Source organism: Rhinoderma darwinii, chromosome 12, assembly GCF_050947455.1.
Source record: "Rhinoderma darwinii isolate aRhiDar2 chromosome 12, aRhiDar2.hap1, whole genome shotgun sequence".
NCBI lineage: Eukaryota > Metazoa > Chordata > Amphibia > Anura > Rhinodermatidae > Rhinoderma > Rhinoderma darwinii.
In genome coordinates this window covers 63,620,583-63,642,394 of record NC_134698.1, presented here as the reverse complement: position 1 = coordinate 63,642,394, position 21,812 = coordinate 63,620,583, and the positions used below count along the sequence as shown (strand labels likewise).

General features: G+C 44.6%; 1 long non-coding RNA gene across 1 annotated transcript; it reads right to left on the bottom strand.

Moving 5' to 3' along the window:
* Positions 1 to 3,512: 3,512 nt before the first annotated feature.
* LOC142664623 (uncharacterized) lies at positions 3,513 to 15,719 on the bottom strand. Its single transcript, XR_012851341.1, has 2 exons — positions 15,106 to 15,719; positions 3,513 to 3,675 (listed from the first exon to the last, which is right to left on the bottom strand). It is a non-coding gene; the product is annotated as an uncharacterized LOC142664623 (long non-coding RNA).
* Between the last annotated feature and the right edge of the window lie 6,093 nt (positions 15,720 to 21,812).

Below are 21,812 nucleotides of genomic sequence, written 5' to 3'. Positions count from 1 at the left end.
ATCCCATATTTTTGTCTCCGAATGATCATGATCAGTGCACGTATACAGGAATGACAACAATCCTTTACCGTAGGATTTTAAAAGAAACAAATCAATTTTTTTTTTACCAAATATTCTCCAGTTGTTTTGTACATAACATTTTCCAGGTTAAGTTGACAAACTTCTGATGACTATCCAAGATTTTGTTCTTTAATAACAATGTTGTTTTATACTTCAATTCACATTTGTCTTCTTTTTTTTTTCAGGTTTTTGTTGATTTGTGTCAGTAATACTAGTGTAGCATGCCTCGTTAGTCTATCTGGTAAAAGAAAACAGATACCTGACGAAAAACTGATGACGGATCATGACGGACCTGTCAAAGGGATCATAACAGATCATGATGGATCATAATAGATCTGTAATATTTGTTATTGATGCTGTAACAATGAAAGCCATGACTCCAGTGTGAACAGAGCTCATACACACATAAAGATAATCATAAGCAGCAAATAAGGGCACATTCAGATGTGGCAGAATTGCTGCGGAATTCCACTGCGGACAGGCCGCAGTGGAAATCCGCGGCAGACATTTTTTCCTTTAGTTTCTATAGCTTTATATAGCTATAGTTTACATTACGCAGCATGCACAGTCTGTTGCGGAGAAGCAGCGGATTTTCACTGTGGATTTCAGCAAATCTGCGGCAAGTCGGCTGCGAATTCCACCCCGTGTGGACGACCTGTCAAGTATGCAAAATTTGCAGCAGATTTGTTGCGTAATTGGCACAAATTTGCGGCAAAATCCGGAGCAGAAATTTTCGGCCACGTCTGAATGTGCCCTAAACATTCTTCATCATTGGCAACGAGGATTGGAGCTGTCCAAAGCCCTGGTGGGCTATCCTAAGATATCAAATTTGCTCCAAGTCTAAATGTCTATATTCATTTTTTTCCATGATCTATGTAGCACCAACATAGTCTGCAGCGCTGTATACAATTACTGTATGTGACAAAATTATAGCAAATAGGTTAGAAAATATAGCATCCATTTTATATCTACTGTGTATATATATTATGCTTTAACTCAACATGTAAAGGGACATTAGACATTTGCATTCGATATACAGTTGAATGCAATCTATTGTTCTCTGTCAGCATCCATTTCATGCCGTGGAGAGGCTGAGTGTATTGTTCTTTAATATGATTATGGACAGTAAAGGCCCTTTTACACCGACCAATAAGCGGCCGGTGCAGCGAGCGTCGATCAACGAGACATCGATGATCAGCGCTCGCTTGCTCCTGTCACACGGAGCTATCGATGTGGTCGAGCGGTCGTTACTCCGATCGCTCGTCCCCATCCATTATTATCATGTCGGCAGCGCGTCTCCGTTTACTCCGGGAGATGTGCTGCCAACAACGATAATATTTTACTTTTTTAAAGCGATACGACCAGCAGACGAGCTCGTTCATCTGCTGATCGTTGCCCTGTTTACACAGGACAATTATCGGCAACGAGCGTTATTTAAACACTCGTCTGCCTGATAATCGCCCAGTGTAAAACCCCCTTTAGTCCAGAAAAATATCTGTCTCTTTTATCTCACATATCTCCAGTTCTGAGAACCTCCAGGAGCACATTTACATATATATTTGAGGATGATATTAAGCACGGACTTAATGTTCCTTTAATTCTTGAGTACCAGATACCAGTCTCTACAGTGGGCACTGCCTGGCTCTCACCGTATGTCGTAATATCCAAATAAGCGCACCACCCTCTCCAGGACATGCTTAACATATCTGTGTAGTGGATCCACAAACACTTAAGTTCATCCTAGTTCATTAAAATGAAAGTCTCTGCCTGAATTCAACACACACACTTGCACAGTCTTGCAGAAATTTGTATTTCTTTGAAAAGTTAATCCAGTTCTGAGCTGGATTAACTGACAAGGATCCTTCTGATTGTCAGTCGGGTGCTTGGCCAAGGCTGGCAAAACTGTCTATTTAGTTTTTTTTTCCCTCGACACTTATTTTAAATCAGCGGGTGTCCTGCTCCAATCCATGAAGGACAATATGCCCTTGATCAACATTTTTTTCTCATATTATATATACTTTTTGTTTCCTGAAAGGACATTTTTTTCTTCAAAGCATTGCCACAGCTGGTCACAGCTGGCTGCCTGTCAATCAGTCTCAGAGATGCCCCCCCCTCTTATTTTAAACTAAATTGCTTGCTCAATACATAATTCCTCTTGCTATATAACATAACAGCGGTCGTTTATCTATAGTTTCCTCACCAAACAAAAAGGAGTAACATAAATAAATATATAGATTTCATATAATGAATAAAAGGGCAAAGCGACAGCCATAGTCCAACCCAACGCAAGCCAACCATTCAATGGATGTCCATAGGCCAATGGAAGGTTATATTTGGGATAGTTTGGGCTATTACTTGGGTTAAATGCTGGGTAGTGCATTTTGTAGCTCAGAAAATAATTTCCAGGGTTGGTTAACCACAGGGTAGGTTCATGTAAGCCTATTAGATTACTCTTGTCTCATCCTTAGTCGGCCGCGTTCTACTATATGCACTATGAAACATTATAATCGGATAATTTCATATTTTAAACCATATTTTAACAATCACCGGATAACTATGATTATTGAAATGGATTTGAAGACTTTATGGACAATAGGGACAATTAGTAGGTTGAAGCAAGGTTATACACTGAAGAGGATGGGCTCCATAGGGAAATGGGAAAGTAGCTCCCCTCCTGGCATGGGACCTTATTTGGCTGCTCTGACAAAGTGCCCTACACCCCCAACAGGAGAGGAAGCAGTGCCAATGGCATGGCTCAATGAGGCAAGGATCCAGGGCAGGTATGGCATTGGGTCAAATCTCATAGGTTTATCTCTATATTCTGACAATGGATCTCGGGACATTAGGGACCATAATTATGGTGAGGTACTTAAAACTAACCATCAATGCTGCAATATTATACCTGATATGGGTCAATAAGTTCAATATCATTGTGAATACAAACTCAGGCGATAGTAGATGATAGTAGATGATGGACATGTTGGAATATGTGGTTGGAGGACAGTCCTCAACAGCTCCAATATTGGACTGTAATGGCACCTACTATTATCCTGGCAATCAAATAATAGGGCACAGGAATATATTTTCCTACAATAAAAAAAGTTCCTATGCCCTATTTATTCATTTTTCATTGCATTTGTTTTACTTCTAATACAGAGGTCATTATGTGCCCCTCAAGGTCATACACACCATAGAAGCATCCATGGCGGCTGCTGCTTTGAGGTCCATGAAGAAAGGGTGCGCATATGGGGTTGACCATAGTAGTGTGAACCTGCACAAGGCTCCCCTTTCACAGGGTCCTCAACATTAGCAAATTGGGGAATGGGAAACCAAGTTTGAACAAATTCCTGAAGTTTCTTAGGAGATTTTTTTGAAAAACATTGAGAAATTCCAATTCTAAAAAAATAGTGCTGTACAAATGATGCTATTGATGCATGACCTTAGCGGATATATACAATGTTATATTTCTAGTTTATTTGAGTGACTTTTAGCATGTTGTTGTGTTGTCCTGGGTTATAACAATTCTATATACACAGCTGTATCCGTTGTAGTGATCATCACCATATACTTCTGAAAGTTTCCATGACCTCATGAAGTTGAAGAATGTCCAACATCCTAACCAATGAAAAATAAAAGATAAAAAAGGTCAGCATCAGTATAAAAGGAAAAAGGTTATTCAATAATACAAAGAGATAAACTTATAAGAAAACAATGTAGGATCCAAAAAGTACAAGATCTTGGCTCATTCTCACCTCAGGCCCTTGAGATCTGGTTGGGAACGTGTGCAGAGATACAGGTGAAGGAGAACCTGGAAGGCTGATAGCATCCCGATACATCACAATTCTTTTACATATTGCATGAGTTGTATGTTGCAAACCAGTTATTTTCCCTATTTCTATTTTTTTCCAGACCAGAGAAAGTTTAGATGATGATGACAACTACCATCTAATCGCTTAGCCTAAAATGATCCAAATTTGTTCCAGAATGTTCCACATATGTATTCAGTTGATGTGATTTACAATGCTGCACTAACCCTACAGTTAGAGGAGCTTTGATCAAGACTTGTGGGTCTCTACTTGCACCGAAAATTTTAAGCAGGATCATTTTTAACATCTTCCGCACACCTTTACTAAGTCCCACCTAAGGGCATGGCCCCACGTGGCGGTTTTCCTCCGCATCAATGCGGCGGATCTGCCCAAAATGTGCAGTAAATTGATGCGGACTAGCTGCTGCGTACTGCGGTAAAAGTGCTTCCCTTCTCTCTATCAGTGCAGGATAGAGAGAAGGGACAGCACTTTCCCTAGTGAAAGTCAAAGAATTTCATACTTACCGGCCGTTGTCTTGGTGACGCGTCCCTCTTTCGGCATCCAGCCCGACCTCCCTGGATGACGCGGCAGTCCATGTGACCGCTGCAGCCTGTGATTGGCTGCAGCCGTCACTTAGACTGAAACGTCATCCTAGGAAGCCGGACTGGAGACAGAAGCAGGGAGTTCTCGGTAAGTATGAACTTCTATTTTTTTGACAGGTTGCTGTATATTGGGATCGGTAGTCACTGTCCAGGGTGCAGAAACAGTAACTGCCGATCGCTTAACTCTTTCAGCACCCTGGACAGTGACTATTTACTGACGTCTCCTAGCAATGCTCCCGTAATTACAGCAGCCCCATTGACTTCCTCAGTCTAGCTGTAGACCTAGAAATACATAGGTCCAACCAGAATAAAGAAATGTCATGTCAAAAAAGCAAGACGCATCCGCAGCACACATAACATGTGCATGAAATCTGCGGACTTCATTGCGGAATTTAGAATCTCCATTGAAGTCAATGGAGAACTTCCGCAATGAGTCCGCAACCAGTCCGCCACTGGTTCGCAACATCCATTGTATGCTGCGGACACCAAATTCCGCACCGCAGCCTATGCTCCGCAGCGGAATTTTCAGCCACGTCTAAACGAAGCCTACTAAAAAGAAGTGGAAGGCAATGGAGAAACGGCTCCGCTGCGGATTAACGCTGCGGAGTGTCCGCAGCGGAATTCAAGAGCAATTCCGCCACGTGGGGCTTTGCCCTAAGTGTTTTAGAATGGAGCAGTGCGATTATGGGGGCGTCAGCAAAGGAAATCACTCAATGACAATATGATAACTGAGCAGCGCTGTCATGAGCCACCCAGGAGACCACAAATATTATACCCCCCCTTGACATCCTATTAGGGCATAGAAAAAGTGGTTGTCATGGTGGTACAATCTGGATTTACACATAAGGGGGAATATAACATAACGTTTACTCCAGTTTTCTGAAGAAAATAGTTGCAAATTTTCACTCCATAGTAGAGCTAAAATGTGCGACTTTTCCGTTTTCTTGCCGCTATCCAAAAGTGACGAGAAAAGAGGGTGGGGTTTATCAAACGCAAATCTAAACCTGCTCATAGAAGGTGTTGATTTGCATTTCTGTCGCACGGACATCTAAAGATGTGCCAAATATATTAAGAGGTGTACACCTAAAGGAGATTTCCCTCTAGGGGTAGGGATGGCATATTGCTAGGATATGCGCTCATCAGTGGGGGTCCGACTACCTTAGAACGAAGGTTCAGATTCTCCTTAGAACATAGGGCTGCACAGATTTTCCCGGCACAGCACCACTCTCAGCCACCTGCCGTTCCAGGATCTACAAGAGTCCATTCAGACGCGGCAGATTTATACCAGAAATTCCTACAGATGAAAAATTATTTCAATATATGGGAATAGGGTTATTTCTGCAGCATGTGCATGGATTTCTGCAAGCCCTATTCAGATGAAGGAAACAGTCTCACAAATTTTTGTAACAAATTTGCCACGTGTGAATATTCCCCAAAACTGCCTAGATAACTTGAATTGAGGTGGACTACATCTTTGTAATATATCTTCATTATCTCCATTGCATTACCTTCATTACGGTATAGACAAAATCTCCTATTTCTACAGGGAAACCATCAGCAAACTACTTTTCCCAGGACTGCCGCTTTTCAGGGAAAAAGCAGTTTGCTGATGGTTTCCCTGTAGGAAAAGGAGATTTTGTCTACATCCTAATGAAGGTAATGGCAATGGAGTTAATGAGGGTATATTACAAAGATGCTAGATTGACTATAGAGCCAATATTACTTAAAGGTGGAGCTTTAGGCTGGGTTCACACGTGGCGGAATTTCACTTAAATTCCGCTGTGGAGTATATCCGCAGCGGAGCCGTTTGTCCATTGACTTACACTTTAATTTAGCAGTGTTCGTTTAGACGAGGCGTAAAATTCCGCTGCGGAGCATAGGCTGCGGAGCGGAATTTGGTGTCCGCAGCATGCTCTGTCTGTTGCGGAGCAGTGGCGGACTCATGGCGGAATTTCTCCATTGACTTCAATGGAGATTCTAATTTCCGCAATGAAGTCCGCAGCTGTCATGTACATGATATGTGTGCTGCGGATCCGTCTTGCTTTTTTAACTTGACATTTCTTCATTCTGGCTGGACCTATGTATTTCTAGGTCTACAGCCAGACTGAAGAAGTCAATGGGGCTCCCGTAATGACGGGAGCGTTGCTAGGAGACGTCTGTAAATAGTCACTGTCCAGGGTACTGAAAGAGTTAAGCGATCGGCAGTAACTGTTTCTGCACCCGGGACAGTGACTACCGATCCCAATATACATGTATCTGTAAAAAAAAATGAAGTTCATACTTACCGAGAACTCCCTGCTTCTGTCTCCAGTCCGGCCTCCCAGGATGACGTTTCAGTCTAAGTGACGGCTGCAGCCAATCACAGGCTAATAACAGGCTGCAGCGGTCACATGGACTGCCGCGTCATCCAGGGAGATCGGGCTGGATGCCGAAGGAGGGACGCGTCACCAAGACAACGGGCGGTAAGTATGAATTTCTTTGACTTTCACAAGGGAAAGTGCTGTCCCTTCTCTCTATCCTGCACTGAATAGGGAGAAGGGAAGTACTTTTACCGCAGTCCGCAGCAGCTAGTCCGCATCAATTTACTGCACATTTTGTGCAGATCCGCAGCAGAATCTGCAACGCAGATTCTGTGCGGCATTGATGCGGACAGTTGCGGAGGAAATCCGCCACGTGTGGTCATGCCCTTAGGGTATGTTCACACACAAAATCAGAAACGGCTGAAAATGACGGGGCTGTTTGCAAGGGAAAACAGCCTCTGATTTTCAGCCATTTTTGTAGCCGATAATGTTTTTTGAGGCAGTTTTTGGAACCGTTTTTGGAGCTGTTTTTCCATTGACACAATAAAAAACAGCTCCAAAAACGGCTCAAGGAATGACATGCTCCTTTTTTTTATGGGGTGCTTTTTAAAACAGAGGCGTAAAAAAATGCCCCGTCTGTACTAAACAGAGTTTTTCCCATTGAATTCAATGGGCAGATATTTGTTGGCGTTTAGCTACCGTTTTTTCAGGCGTATTTAGAGGTGTTTACGCCCTGAAATACGCCTGAAAACACAGCTTGTGCACATACCCTTATTTTAAAACTGTCTTGATGGGATTGGAGGTGACTTGTGGTGGAGCTCCAGGTAAGCCCCTACAGTCACAATTTGAATGGCTATGGAATACTTTAAACCATCTAGTATATTTTCTCGACTGACGCATTTCTGTCCTGTACACGTTTAATTTTTGCATAAGACCATCTCCATTTATGTGCTGCTTGTTCATCACATCCATGCAATACTCCGAAATATCACATATTCCTTTAAGTTGGAATTTATTTACTATGTTCATTATCTACAACTTCTCTGCTGGATAGAGCAACATCCCCTTCCCTTCTCTGTTTCAAGACAAACATACACAGGTGCAGGCGTCCCCTATCTGGTTACATCTGGCAGGAAGCAGAATTTGTATGAGGTCATTCAGGTGAGTGCATTAAAACAGAAAAAGAAGCAAATCACATTTTTATGCCTATTTTGTAGAGATGAGTGAACCGGTATCGAGTGCGAAAATGGGGCAATACTAAGTCAAACAAGTGCGCAAAATCAGATAAAGGACATTGTCTCAAGTGTTCATAGTTTTCATATCTAGTGTTAATAATTAGATCGTTAGAAGAATATTTAATACCTTATAACAAGATACACAGTTAAAATACTATGTGATTAATAGATTTGATATCTGAAATTAATGCTCTGCATTCCCCATACTTTACACTACATCTCTTCTTATTCACAATGGCAAGTGGCACACATAAACTGAAACAGAATTAAGCTAGTTCCTGGGCATTCTTTTCAAACTTGAATTTTTATGTGTATGTAATATAATAGTATTCCAATATAAATGCTCCGGTGTGTCTATAATCAGTTTCTGTTGTCATTTTTTATGACATTTCGATAATCTGGGAAATCCAATATTCCTGGTTTGGGCCCCTATTTATGCACCCATGTTCTAAACAACCTGGTGCTATCTAAACTTATCTCCCAATATTCCAGCATTTACCCCATGGCTGTCCGAATATAGAATTGTACACAATAAATGAAACTCAATTACTTATATATTACTGGAGAATAAATGCCCTTTATATAAAAGCACGATATATACTGAACCCTACAGAGACTGATCAGTAGTTATAGCTTTGGAAACCATTTAAACATATAGATACGTAGAATTTCCAGAACTAAGCCTAGAAGGTACAATGTATATGAATGCTGAGATATGTCTGGACTCCGTACTCTGTACATTTATTCTCCAGGCAATGTGCCATAATTATGGCTGAACTTTCAATTATCCCAACAGGTCAGGTAACAATATTTAAAAAATGTCTCTGTAGTAGCGTTGGCCGGTGGCCATCATTACTCACCCCTATTAAACTGAATTTAATGAGTACATGCGAGAACATTAAATGAGTTAATAAGGTATTACTTCCAAACATGGTGACATGGAAAATCTCATTATCCCTGTGAACATGTAACAATTGCATCTTACACTTGTAGTTTTTGTTTTCAAAGGGATTGGAAACAAACTCAGTTTCTGTCTATATGTTCTATAATGCACACAGTATGGTGATATATAAAGGTATTATATTGTAATGCATGTATTCTGTTACAGGGACAGAGGAGTGATAGAGGTTACTGCGAAGATGGGGGTATTTAAGATGAAAATGGGCACATGTGCTAATCCTACTGCTCAATGCCAGGTTAGCAAGGCGAAAGTACTAGTCAATTATGTTAAAGATGACGTTTAAGAATGGAAAAGGGACTGTTTTTTTTCACCCCAAAAAAGCGCCACTTTTGTCCATGGGCTGTGTCTGGTATTGCAATTCAGCCCCATTCACTTAAATGGGACCGAAGTGCAATACCAGACCAGGACTGCTTTAACCATAGGGCAAACAGCGTATCTGCACCCTTCCCCCTGGCGGCGGTGGCACCTCTAACAGTCTCAGGATGCAGATACAATGTCTCGCCATTCTGTCTGATGGGCCACAGGATGCAAGTGGCGCAATGATATCACCACTTCACACAGTCTGCCCAAGGCCATTGACAGCACAGGACACCAGTGGTATGACGTGCTGAAAGTGGCTTCCTAGGAAAGACTGGGCCCCATAGAAACTTTTAACTGGATCCCCCCTCCACTCGGTGCTACACACACAGCCCCCCTTGTAGATAGTGCACCCTGTAGATAGTGCCCCCTGTAGATTTTGCCATACAACCCCCCCTTAGTAGATAATGCCACACAGGCCCCCTTAGTAGATAGTGCCAAAAAGCCCCCTCTTGTATATAGTGTCTCACAGCCACCCCTTCTATATTGCCACACAGCCCCCCTTGTATATAGTGCCACACAGCCCCCCTTGTATATAGTGGCAGACAGACCCCCTCCCTTGCATATAGTGCCACACAGCCCCCTCCCTTATATATAGTGCTACACGGCCCCCCTCCCTTGTATACAGTGCCACAAGGCCCCCCTCCTTTGTGCACAGTGCCACACGGCGCCCTCCCTTGTAGATAGAGCCACACACAGTCCCATGTATATAGCGCCACCCACAGCTTCCCTTGTATATAGTGCCATAAATCCCCCTTAGTATAGTGCCACACAGCCCCCACTTGTATATAGTGCCACAGAGCACCACCTTAGTATAGTGCCACACAGCCCCCCCCCTTGTATATAGTTCCACACAGCTCCTCCATTGTGTATAGTGCCACACAGCAATCCCCCGTTGTATATAGTGATACACAGCAATTCCCCCTGTATATTGAGACCCTGCGCCCCCCCCCCCCCCAAAAAATAAATAAATAAATAAAAATATTGTACTTACCTTGCCTTGTTCCTGCGATGGAGGTAGCGCTGCACGGCCTCCGGGACTGACGCTTGCACAGACCAACGTGATGCATTGATGTCATCACGCCAGCCTGCACAGGGAACCTTCCCAGTGCCTTATAGGCTGCAGGCCTATCATGGCCTGCAGCCAATAGTATAAATTTGTATCTACGTCCTGTGGAAGGGTACTGTTACAGTGTGCTGTCTAAAAGGGGTACTATTACTGTGTGGGGCACAAAAAAATTAACCAGTACTGTGTTGGGCAAAAAAAGGACCACTATTACTGTGTGGGGCACAAAGGGGGCGCGTTTACTGTGTGGGGAACTATTACGTAGGTACATTATGAGTCCATAGATTCCTTTGGGAGTGTCGTGTTTTGGTAATGTCAACTCGGACAAGGTTGCCAACCATACATCAATTCCTGGACAGATTTTTTTCCAGTGTTCGTAAATAAAAATTGATGGGTCCATGATTTTTTTTAAGTTGGTGGAGCTTGTACAGAGTATTGGGATTTTAATTATCATCGTTTTAGAGGTACATGCTACTATTGTGTTCATATCAGTATTCTAAGCTATAGACATATATTACTTTATTTACTTTTATTTTGGTTTTTCAATTTGTCCGTTAAATAATGTTGTTTGTCCGAAATTTTTGGATAAAATGTACTGAAAAAAATAAAAACCAGGTTATTGCACAAATCTGTAAGACAAGTAGCTCTGGGGAGAGATACTAGTGCCAATTTTAAAGAGCAATGAGAACCTTGTCTCAAAACCCCTAGTCTGTCTAGGGACAACTTACTGAGGGACCTTATTCTTAAAGGGAACCCGTCACCTCTCCTGACATGTCTGTTTTAGTAAATAATTATATTGCCCAAGAAATAAAAACTCTGGAGAATCTTTTCTTAGAAGTCTATGTTGTTCTGTTCCTCTGTTATTCCCCCTATAAATGTATGAATAAATTGACGACTGGGTGTTACCAGTTGGGGGTGTGTCCCTACACAGACTGACAATGTCCAATGAGGGCTGACAGAGCTAGCCTGTGTAGGGACACACCTCTTAGACAAGGGGAATAGTAACACCCAGTTGTCAATTTATTCATACATTTCTAGAAGGAAAAGAAGAGGAACGGCACAATGTAGAATTCCAAGAAAAATTTGTTCCACAATTGTTATGACATAAGCAACACAAGTATTTACTAAACCAGACATGTCAGGAGAGGTGACAGGTCCTCTGTAAAGGTTGAGTCAGTCACTTGGACTGAAACGTCATCCCGGGAGGCCGGACTGGAGATAGAAGCAGGGAGTTCTCGGTAAGAAGGAACTTCTATTTTTTTCACAGGTTGATGTATATTGTGATCGGAAGTCACTGTCCAGGGTGCTGAAACAGTTACTGCCGATCATTTAACTCTTTCAGCACCCTGGACAGTGACTATTTACTGACGTCGCCTAGCAACGCTCCCGTAATTACGGGTGCACACACGTAGTCACCCGTAATTACGGGAGCCCCATTGACTTCTTCAGTCTGGCTGTAGACCTAGAAATACATAGGTCCAGCCAGAATGAAGAACTATCGTGTTCGTAAAACCAATACGCTACGCAGCACACATAACATCTACGGACTTCATTGCGGAATTTTGACTCTCCATTGAAGTCAATGGAGAAATTCCGCAATGAGTCCGCAACAAGTCCGCTACATGTCCGCAACAGCCAGTGTATGCTGTGGACACCAAATTCTGCACCGGAGCCTATGCTCCGCAGCGGAATTGTCCGCAACGTGTAAACGAACCTAACTAAAAAGCTGTGGAAAGCAATGGAGAAACGTGTACGCTGCGGAATTCCAGAGCAATTTCGCCACGTCTGGTCATGCCCTAACAGTATACCATTGTGTTTGTTAACACTTGTAGAATTAAGTCATTGGCTATATGTGACATTACAACCTTTTTTACATGTTACTTTCTAATAATTTGATTTATATATACCTGCGATGTACACAATACAACTGTGCAAATGAACAAAATATAGTACCCTGTTATCGATCATTACAGGCTTGAATGACTTTAGTGATCCTCAATGATATTACTGCTAAGAAGTCCTGAAAAATATCTGCCCCCCATGATCATCTATGTCATCATATGTCACATTTCTCCAGTTATAAAAACCTCCAGAAAAATTGACATTACCACTTCTAACCCCAAAGCCGGGTTCCCACGTAGTGTAAATGTGCGGAAGTTCCGTAACGGAATTGTGTGCAGAAATTCTGCAGCATTTACAGTAGCAGCAAAGTGGATAAGATTTAGAAAATCTCATGCCCATGCTGTGGAACAAAAACCGCAGAGTAAACGTTAATAAATAGACCTGCTGTGCGGAATTAAATTCCGCAGCATGTCAATTTTATGCTGCGTTTTTGTTAATTTTCTGTTGTGGGTTTTCCATATTGAATTCAATGGGGATGCAAAACCTGCAACAGAAAGCCAAGTGTTGCGACTTTTGAGGCAAAATCGCAGTGATTATGCCGAAAAAATCGCAACTCTGGAAAAAAAAAACACGTAGTTACCCAGAACGCTCTCCTTCTTCCTGCAGTCCGGCCTTCTGGGAAGACGTTTCATCCCGAGTGATCACTGCAGTCAATCACAGGCTGAATCGGCTCATGGCCTGCAACGTCATCGTAGGAGGTCAGACTGTGCGCAAAGAAGACGGAGGGGTAAGTATGAACGCCACAGTGGTGCGATTTTTTTTGGATGGAATGTACTGCAGGTTGTAAGTCGGATACGCTGTGTGATTTTTATGCAGCGTATCCAACCCGTGGGAACCCGGTCTAAGCTGCACTTTTATAACCTGTAGACTTTAGCTTTACCGCTCCTTTAAAAACACTGACAGGTGATGACATATTTAGCTGTATACAATCTATTTTCTTCGCTGCTGAGAGGGGAGTGATGGAGCTCCGCTATACCCTTGTGTTCAATTTTTATAGCACTTCCGAGCTTGTAGACATAATGTTAAGGTCTACAGAGATCTGAATAGCTTGCTGCATTAGTAGTAGGCCCACCGAGATGCTTCATTAACCCAATTAAGCAGGTGGATGGAGAGGCCGCTCTTATAATTTACACCTTACTAATGAAGTGTATGACTCTTAATCTCTTCCAAACAAGATACACTCATGGAACATTGGAGCAGGCAAGGGGGAAATTAATTAGGTGAAAAAACGGCAAGATTAAAGCGAAGGGAATCCATCACAGCAACTGTAACCTGGCAGGTTATCCATTTAAGTTACAATACAATCCTGTCATGCAAACAAGGAATACAATTTGTCTTTTAGCTATAAATCATGTGTCGTCGCCTTAATGCATCTAAGGCCTTATTCAGAAGAGCGTATCCGCTTTGCATCCGCAAAAAACGGACCGTATTTAACGCATTTCAGTTCTGTGTGCCATCAATTTTTAATGTCCGTGTTGGTGCACGATTTAAATTTTTCATTATTTTCTCAACATTTCTTTAGCAACTGTTGCATGAAACACAGATAGCACACGGATGACGTCCGAGTGCTGTCCGTGATTTTCACGCACCCATAGACATCAATGGGCGACGAGGTCTGCAAAAACGGACCAGAATAGGACATGCAGTGAGGTTTACGCAACGGAAACAAGCTGCGTGAAAAATCACGGACGTCTGAATAGCCCCATTGAAATGGATAGGTCCGTGTACTGTCCGTTAAAAAAACGTATACAACGTTCGTCTGAATAAGGCCTAAGAATTATATTGTATATTGGACCAGACATTATGGATGTTACCGCGGTATCCTTTATATGATGAGTTTCCAAACATTAGAACCTATAACATAGTCCTATAAATTTAAAGGGGTTGTTTCCTTTTGACAATTTTCTCCAAAAATAAGCAAATCACAAGGTTTCCTGCTGTCGGGACCCCCAGTGATCAGCTGTAATTTGCAGGGGAATCTTGCAGCAAGTGTTCAATTTCCCTTTTGCCTATGCATGTTGCATAGAGATGTCAAATTTGGAGGGAGGAATAACCCCATAAAATGGCGCCATACAGAGCACCATACGGCAGCCCACACTGTGACAATGGCTCCATGTGGCTGTTCAGCCTTTTGCACATAGCTCTACCTTATGGTGCCATTTGGTAAATTCCTTGTTATAGTTTGCCTATTATCAATTATGATTTAAAGGGGGTTTCCAGGTTTTAGAAATTATGTTAAAATATCCTAAAATGCAAAAATAATAACATATATAAAAAACGCACCTTACTGTTCTTCACTTGCAGGAACTGGGAGACTAGTCAGGATGGATGGAAATATGAATGGAGCGAAGTACAGAGAGATCCTTGATGAAGACCTGATCCAGGACACTCACGACCTCAGACTAGGGTGATCTTTCAATAGGAACACGTACCAAGCAGGCAGCCAAGACAATGCATTAGTGGCTTTTCCAGAGGCATAACTAGATTTTACTTCACCTGGGGCAAAGATTTAGTTTAGCCTCCCCCCCATCTGAAGCTCTAGGGTAAACTTCCACGCCTCAGAGGGCGCATGCAGGCAAAACCACGCCCATATGCGGTGGCCAATGTCTGCACAATTTTGCTGGTAATACCATAGCCATTGGCCACCGCAGGTGGGCGTGGTTTCATCCGCATGCGGCCACCTTAACATGGGAATGTACCCTAATTCCATTTGCCCATTGCCTCCCACCAATTAATGTAGCGTGACTTTTATATATTTTGTTTCCTTTGTACATCATTTTTATATAGAGGGGTTGATTGATAACTTTAAAACTTACTTTTTCTTGCTTGCATACTTGCTTAGTCAAACAAAAGGTTTTTTTGCAGGCCAGGGTCAGCCAAGCAGGAGGTCCACGGTCCAACAGGTTCAGGAAGTGGGAGGAGGCACACGCAGCACTGAGCAGGTGAATGTCGCAAAGCGCAACATCACATCACCGCATCTTAGAGGGCGGACTCGAGGCAGAGTCTACAGGACTGACGGATGGGGTGGGTGGCGTCGTCGCCAGTACTGGATGGCGGAGTCAGGAGCTGACTGTTTTTTTCACTGGATTTCTTCTATTGTAAGTGCACAGCCTTCAGTAACCAATCACCAGCTCAGCCCCAGCTGATAAGGCAGCCGCCTGGCAACTAACAAATCACTGATTTGTTGGTGAGCTGACCCCGACTGGCACACTTACAAATCAGCAATTTGTGTTTTCTGGTCAGCTGCCGCAACTCGCTGTTTTTCTCAACTGCCCTCAATCCTAACAGCGCCGTGGGTACATGCTCTGCATTCCCCCCTTCGCTATGCCCCTGGGCTTCGCGATAAGTCTGTGTCTGTTCTTGAGTGGTCCAGCCAGAGCCTGGACCTGAACCCTACATGAAGATAGCTGTGCATTGACTCTCCCCAACCGACCTGGAGAAGAATGGGAGACAATTCTCAAATATAACTGTGCCAAGCGCCATACCTAAGAAGACTATAATCACTTCAAAAGTTGACCTGACCAAGGCCCCATGCACACGACCGTAGATTTCATCCGTAATTACGGATTGTAATTACTGACCCATTCATTTCTATTAGCCACAGACACCTTTTAGTATTTTTACTGATGGGTGTCTGTGCTGAAAAAATTATACAACCTGTCCTATTCTTGTCTGTAATTATGGCACGGACTCTCCAATAGAAGCCTATGGGAGTTTCCGTAAATACGGACGGCTACGGATGTGCATCCGTAAACCGTCCGTATTTACGAAAGCGTTGCTATGCAACATGATAGTGACATCATTTTCAGCCTCCCTCTTTTTTTTTTACAGATCCGTATATACTGATCAAATATGGACCGTATTTACGGACACCCATCCTTATATACGAATCCGTATTTAGGGACAGTATTTACAGATAGATGAAGATACGGTCGTGTGCATGGGGCATAAAGTCGACCGTCGTGGTGTGCACGGTCCGTGACTAGTGGCTCAGACGGCCGCGGAGTGTCACACGCCGCCAACCTCACATCACGGGCCGTGCACATTGCCGTGTGCATTAATTTCAATGAGCCTAGATCGCAATATGCGGTTGGACCGCAGATTTGCGTGTGAATTGCGGTTGCAAAAATACGTTCGTGTGCATGGGACCTTACTGTATGTAAACGGGAAATTTTCATTTATCAGGCCCCATGCACACGAACGTAAAAACACCCGTAATTACGGCCCGTAATTACGGCCGGTAATTACGAGTCCATAGACTTCTATTGCTTACGGGAAGGTGCCCGGGCCGTTGAAAAATATGGAACATGTCCTATTTCAGGCCGTAATTACGGCACGGGCGGGCCCATAGAAGTCTATGGGGCTCCCGTAATTATAGGTGGCTACGTGTGTGCACCCGTAATTACGGGAGCGTTGCTAGGCGACATCAGAGGATAGTCACTGTCCAGGGTGCTGAAAGAGTTAACTGATCGGCAGTAACGCTTTCAGCACCCGGGACAGTGACTACCGCTGGAGTTAATAGTATTAAAAGTTACCTAGAACTCCCTGCTTCTTCCTCCAGTCCGGCCTCCCGGGATGACGTTTCATCCCATGTGACCGCTGCAGCCAATCACAGGCCAATCACAGGCTGCAGCGGTCACATGGACTGCCGCGTCATCCAGGGAGGTCGGACTGGATGTCAAAAGAGGGACACGTCACCAAGACAACGGCCGGGGTACGTATGAACTTCTTTTACTTTCAGTCGCTGCGGAAACTCTGCCCAAAAGGGCTGCCCCTTCTCTCTATCCATCACTGATAGAGCGAAGGGGCTGCCGATTAGTGCAGAGAAAACGGTTCCGTAAATACGGGTGGAATACTGGTGACAACGGACCCGTATTTATGGGCACGGGTTAGTAAATACTGGTGGAATACGGGTCGAATACGTGTGACAAAGGACCCGTATTTACACCAGTATTTACGGGAGGAAAAAAATACGTTCGTGTGTATGGGGCCTTATTTTGTATAAATGTGAACAAATACTACAAACCTGATTTGCTTTGTCATTATAGTGTAATGTGTGTAGATTGATGAGAAAAATTAAATAGTGTCCATTATCGAATTAAGTATCCTAGTTTCATACTTGACATTATGCTTAGCAGAAGTAGTTCCTTGGATCATGTGCAAACACAGTGAAAATGACAAAGGCATTCACCGAGCCCATACCAGTTGTAACCAACAACAACCAATAAGATTTCTGCTTTGATCAGTCAAACTAATTTTGTCAAACATCTCATTGGTTGCTACGGTCATCAAAGCAAGAAGTTATTTGTCTTCTGTGTTTGTGTTAATGACATCACCTACTAAATCTGGATTAGACAACTATCGTCTATCCAAAGTGATGAAGTCTGTTCTGTGGCCATTCATTCTTGGCGTGTCATTACAATTTCAAGATTTTTGATGAATTTGATAAAGGTGAAATTGACAGAATAAGATGAGAAAAAGGGAAGTGGACATTTTCTGTTTCTTAGATAAAAGTATTCTTTGGCTTTCTGGCATTTATTCTATTACGTTGAATAAGAAGCTGTAATTGTAGTTCGAGGCAATTTTATAACAGAACGGCTTTTCATCAGAGGTTGCAAAAATGACATGTTTACATACGGAGAGCAGTTCACAGTGGAGTCAAGACTAATGATAGAATTGTGAAGAGGTACGTGAAAAACAAGTCGTTCAAACTGGAGCGGTTATAAAGACAAGTAACAGTGCGGTGATCTGTTGCAATGACAAATGTGGAGGTTCACACATCATTTAAGGCTAGGGCTCCACATGGTTGCCTGTGAGAATAGCCGGCTCCAGGTTTATGTTGGCCATTCGGCAACACAGACTAAGTGGGCCCCGTTGCGGGAGAACTCACGGCGGGAGTAAAATGGCAGAAAACGTCACTTTGTTCCCCCATATAGAAATTAGGCCCTGTTTATGCCCCCGTAAAGAAGTTAGGTCCCCTAAGAAGTTTTTACCCCCATAAATTTAGTGCCCACTGTAGATAGTGCCACACAGCCTCCCTCCCTGTTAGTCCCACACAGCTCCACTCCCTAGTAGTCCAACACAGCCCCCCCTCCCTGTCGGTAGCACCTTCGCGGCTTCCTCTAGGAGTGGAATCCCCAACCAGAGTATTCCCAACGCTCTGGCCGGGGATTCCACTTCAGCAGGAGCCCCTGACGTCACTGTTCGTATATGGACAGCGGCTGCTAGCGGGCCATTGGGCATGGGGAGCCCGTGACGGCGGACGGCATAGGCCCCCTCATGCAGTGCGCCCTGTAGGAGCTGCTATGGCTGCTACAGCGGTAGTTACGCCGCCTCCTAAACGGGCTCCAGCTAGAAGCAGAATCCCAATGGCAACACTCCTGGATTCCACTCCTGGAGGAGCCATGATAGCAGCGTCACGCTGGGCCTGCCTGTGAGCCAAATTTTAGAGGAGATGCCACAGAGTCCTTGCTTTAGGCTCTATGCACATGCACATGTTGCGGCACAGAGCCATAATGTGTCACACAAAGACTTCTACAGGGCCCTACTGTACCTTTGTATGTGTAAAGGATCTGCCAGACACAGCTTCTGTGTCGACGCCCGTGGTTAATCAGTCTGCATCTGCTCCTAGGTCTGATAGAGTGACTCGATCTGCTACCACTCAGGCTGGTAAGCTGAGGAGTGGGAGAACCTATCACAGCCTGGCCAGACGGAGCTAGCTCCCGCCCTCGGTCTATTTATACCTTCATTTCCTGCTCTCCTTTGCCTGTGATACTGTCTTGTTTCCTGGCTCTGCTGTTCCTGCTAGTACTATTGACCTATGCTTCATATTGACCCTGGCTTCACTGACTACGCTCCTGCTCTGCGTTTGGTACCTCGTACACTCCTGGTTTGACTCGGCTCGTTCACTACTCTTGTTGCTCACGGTGTTGCCGTGGGCAACTGCCCCATTTCACTTAGCTTCTGTGTACCCTTGTCTGTTTGTCTGTCGTGCACTTATTGAGCGTAGGGACCGTCGCCCAGTTGTACGCCGTCGCCTAGGATGGGCCGTGCAAGTAGGCAGGGACTGAGTGGCGGGTAGATTAGGGCTCACCTGTCTGTCTCCCTACCCCGACATTACATAATCACAGGCCCATATACCTTTTCTAGCCTGGTTCCTACACTACTATGGATCCCCTTGAGACCCTGGATCAGCAAATGCAGGGTGTCTCCCTACAGGTCCTCTAGGGCGCGTGAGCGCGCTTGTCTCCGGCCTTAAATGGCCAGCACGCGCACATGCAAAGAGTTACCTAATTATCCCAGATCACCCTGGACTATAAAAAGGGCTCTGCCCTTCCACTCCTTCCCTGAGCATTGTTGTTGTCTACCCATGTCCGTACTGCAAATCGTCCCTTAAAAAAAAATAAAAAAAATATGCGGTTCTCCTCCGTTTCACCTGGTGGTTCCAACAATCCCAAGGTAGATGTAGTTCATTGGGAACTGTGCACAGTCTGGGCCCAGGTTCAGAAGAACCTAGAGGCGTCCCAGAGCATACAAAAGACTCAGGCAGATAGAAGACGTTCTGCTAACCCCTTGTTTGTGGTCGGGGATCTGGTGTGGCTGTCTTCAAAAAATTTGCGTCTTAAAGTTCCGTCCAAAAAATTTGCTCCCCGGTATATAGGGCCGTACAAGGTCATTGAGGTCCTTAACCCTGTCTCCTTCCGGCTGGAGTTACCCCCGTCTTTTTGAATACACGACGTGTTTCATGCCTCCCTCCTGAAACGCTGCTCCCCGTCCTTGGCTACCTCGAGGAAACCTCCGGTCCCTGTTCTCACCCCTGAAGGGGTAGAATTCGAGGTGGCCAAGATTGTGCACAGCAGGATGGTCCAAGGCTCCCTCCAGTACCTGGTCCATTGGAGAGGATACGGGCCTGAGGAGAGGACTTGGTTAGCCACCCGGGATGTTCACGCTGGGGTATTGCTCAGGAGGTTCCATCTCAGGTTCCCCAATAAGCCAGGTCCACCTAGGAAGGGTCCAGTGGCCCCTCATAAAAGGGGGGGTACTGTAAAGGATCTGCCAGACACAGCTTCTGTGTCGACGCCCGTGGCATCTGCTCCTAGGTCTGATAGAGTGACTCGATCTGCTACCACTCAGGCTGCTAAGCTGAGGAGTGGGAGAACCTATCACAGCCTGGCCAGACGGAGCTAGCTCCCGCCCTCGGTCTATTTATACCTTCATTTCCTGCTCTCCTTTGCCTGTGATACTGTCTTGTTTCCTGGCTCTGCTGTTCCTGCTAGTACTATTGACCTATGCTCCATATTGACCCTGGCTTTACTGACTACTCTCCTGCTCTGCGTTTGGTACCTCGTACACTCCTGGTTTGACTCGGCTCGTTCACTACTCTTGTTGCTCACGGTGTTGCCGTGGGCAACTGCCCCATTTCCCTTAGCTTTTGTGTACCCTTGTCTGTTTGTCTGTCGTGCACTTATTGAGCGTAGGGACCGTCTCCCAGTTGTACGCCGTTGCCTAGGATGGGCCGTGCAAGTAGGCAGGGACTGAGTGGCGGGTAGATTAGGGCTCACCTGTCTGTCTCCCTACCAGGACATTATAGTATGCCTCTGAGGTCTTTTATATTGGAAGCCGTATTATGGAGTAATGTATCTAGGAGAGAATAACCCTGTATAACGACACCATTCGGAGCATGGATTGCTTACAGCTCCTTAGTACAGAACCAGATCTGCTGTGTGCCTCCGTACAGCCTCCATGCACACATCTCGCCGCTTGCGTCATTCAGCCTCAGCTGACCTGCTCAGAAGAGAGCAGGCCTGCATTGCAAGTGGACGGCACGGGAACGGGTTTAGGTGAGTAGGTAAAGCTTTTTTTTTCTGTTAAAAAGTGTGAGGGGCTACATGTGAAGCACTATCTACAGGTGGGCTATATGTGGAGCACTATCTTCAGGGGGCTATATGTGGCACACTATCTACAGGGGGGGCTATATGTGGGGGCTAAATGTGGAGCACTATCTATAGGGGGGCTATATGTGGGGCACTATCTACAGGGGATAAAGGTGGAGCACTATCTACAGGGGGGCTATATGTTGGGGCTATATGTGTAGCACTATCTACAGGGGGCTATATGTGGCACACAATCTACAGGGGGGCCAGGGGTGTAACTAGTAAACACTGGGACTCATAGCAAACTTTTGACTGGGCCCCCCTTCCCTAGGTGCCACACACAGCCTGCCCTTGTAGATAGTGCCCCCTGTAAATAGTGCCATACAGCCCCCTTCTGTAGACAGTGCTATACAGCCTCCACTGTAGACAGTTCTATACAGCACCCCCTGTAGACAGTGCTAAACAGCACCCCCTGTAGACAGGGCTATACAGCCTCCCCATACAATGCTATACAGCCCTCCCTGTAGACAGTGCTATACTTTTAAGTATCACAAAGTGGGACAATCGATGCGGCACGCAACGGCAAATTTTATTCATTTTAAGCCACGCCTCTAATCCCACCCAATCTCCGCCCATACACACCCGGTTCA